General features: G+C 58.4%; 1 protein-coding gene across 1 annotated transcript in view; it reads right to left on the bottom strand.

Moving 5' to 3' along the window:
• ZNF462 (zinc finger protein 462) overlaps positions 1 to 1376 on the bottom strand; it is a 139424-nt gene extending 138048 nt beyond the window's left edge. Inside the window, 1 exon segment of the mRNA XM_006771135.2 lies at positions 1093 to 1376. The gene's annotated coding sequence lies outside the window, so the exon portion shown is untranslated.
• Between the last annotated feature and the right edge of the window lie 963 nt (positions 1377 to 2339).

Genomic DNA, 2339 nt, shown 5'->3' with positions numbered 1-2339 from the left:
TGGGCTGCTCCAATGGGGGGGGGGCGGCTGTGGCTTCCCCTCATGCCTGGAAGGAGGGCAGACCCCTGGGAACTGCACTAGGAGTGAGAAGACCCCCAGGCCCCTGCTTTCTTTTCTCCCTTCCTCAGGAGAGCCAAGCGTATGTAATGGCTTCTCCTCTCCTGAAACCGTTGTCCTCTTCCACCAGACGCTTCTGAACCCCCAGGCTGGAGATAGCTCCTCAGCTGCTCCTGGACCTGCGCCCCCCACCCGGCCGGTGCCCCCCGCTCCTGGCCTCTGTCCTCACCAGCAGCACCAGCAGCAGCAGCAGCAGCAGCGGACACAGCGCAACTGGTGCGCATGCTCGGATGACTGGGTGGCCCTTGCTCCACCCGCATCCCAACTTCGGAGGCAGAGAGAGAGAGCCAAATACCTGAGGAAGAGGGGGGGTGCCAATCCGCACGGGTTTGCCATCGGGCTGGGGACAGGCAGACAGAGAGGGGGCAAGGAAGGAGAGGGACAGAGAAAGAAAGAGGTCAACCGGCTCAGGTCGGGGCGGCTCGGAGCGCTCCCTCCTCTGCCCCTTGCTCGCTCCCTCTGGCTCTGGGCTGAGGTCGCCTCCCGCTCTCCACCCCCCGCTCTGTCCCTACTCCTGTCCCCACGCTCGGAGCATCGGTCCTAAGCCTCCGGCTCTCTTCTTACTCATCTTTCATTTTCTCTGCTCTCCATAGAACTACACGAAATTAATTAAGCCACAGCGCTCCGCTGCCCCCAGCACAAGAGCAGCCAGCAGGAAAAGCACAGCCACCTCGCTGCCACTGCCACTGCCACCACCACCACCACCTTCTCCACCTCTTCCTCCTCCTCTTCCTCCCTCGCTTCTCCTCCTCCTCTTCCTCCTCCCCCTCTCACTCTCCCTCCTCCCCCTCCTCCTCTTCTCTCTCTCGCTTCTTCTCTCCCAACTGCCAGTCCATGCAGGGGACTTCCTCTCCTCCCGCTCCACCAACCCTCCTCGGCCGAATGAATGAGCGCGTTTGTGCGTCCACCACCCCGCGCTCTCCTCCCGGGAGCACTCGGACCACCCCGAGGTGTCGGTTAATTGCAATAACTTACAGAAGAAGCGTCCCGGCGCCGGGAGGTGTTTCGGGTTCTCCGGCCCCACCGCCTCCTTATCCTCTTTCTCTTTCTCCTCTTCCTGCTCGGGTTATTGTTGTGGAAGTTGTTTGGGAGTCTCATGTGCTTCTGCCGGGTTTCAGCAATGGAGGATCGCCATCTTCCCTGCCTTCCTCGGCTCCTCAGACTCTGCAGCTGCAGATGACCTGAGATATCCGTCTCTCTCTCCCTCTCCCTCCCTCCCTCCCTCCCTCTCCCTCTCACTCTCTCTCCCCTCTCCTCTTCTCTCTCCTCTCCTCCCTCTCGCGCGCGCTCCCTCTCTCTCCCTCCCTCTGTGTCTCTCTCTGAATAATGAGCAACCAGAGGGAGAGAGAAAGCAAGACAGAAAGAGAGAAGGAAGACAATCTTCTCCTGCCACACAAAACGCCGGAGCACCAGGGGGTGCGCGAAGCCTTTCTAATAACAACACCGTGCAGGAGAGAAGAAAAGAGAAAGAAAGAAAGAAACGAGGAAATGGGCAGGGGGCACGGAAGGGAAGAATTTTATCCAAGAGCTGGAGAAGAGCAGAAGGAGAAGCTGGAGGAGATGCTGAGGTTATAGAAATAACAAAAAGCTTCCCTCGGGTTCCACACACCTTTTTCTGGAACAGAGCCCCATACCGCCCCTGCCCTGTTGCAAAGTTAAGGCTGGGACATTGTCTTTGTCACTTAGAGCCACACAGAGCCAGGCCAGTGAGATGCAAGAGGAGGAGGTGGCGGCGGCGGAGAAGGAGGTGGTGGTGGTGGTGGTAAAGGAGGAGGAGGAAGAGGAGGAGAAGGAGGCAGAGGAGGAGGAGAAGGGGAAGAGGGAGATGAGATGAATAAAGACCTGCGGATTTTTTTTCCGAAGGCGCCCGGCCGCCCGGGCAGCAGAGGAAGCCCCCGGTGAGGACCCTGTCCCGTGGCTCCCCAGGTTCCCACGTCAGCCCTGCCCCAGAGGCCGAGCCCACGGCCCAGAGAGTCCCTCACACGCATCCATCTAGAGGCCAGTCTTTGCACAGAACAGACATGGGGAACTAGAGGTTGCAAGTCTAAATCCAGATCAACCACGTGGGGCTTTTTAATCCCTTTCCAGCTTGCGGTGTATCTCCAGTGAAAAGCTCAAATTGTCCATTACTGGCACGTACTTTGAAGACTTCTCCCCCGAAATAAAGGCTCATTGTGCATTTTATTTCTTTTTTGATATGGAAAGGGGGGTGGGGAAGGGAG

Source organism: Myotis davidii, unplaced genomic scaffold (assembly GCF_000327345.1).
Source record: "Myotis davidii unplaced genomic scaffold, ASM32734v1 scaffold64, whole genome shotgun sequence".
NCBI classification, from domain to species: Eukaryota; Metazoa; Chordata; class Mammalia; order Chiroptera; family Vespertilionidae; genus Myotis; species Myotis davidii.
This window is presented reverse-complemented; position numbering and strand designations above follow the sequence as displayed.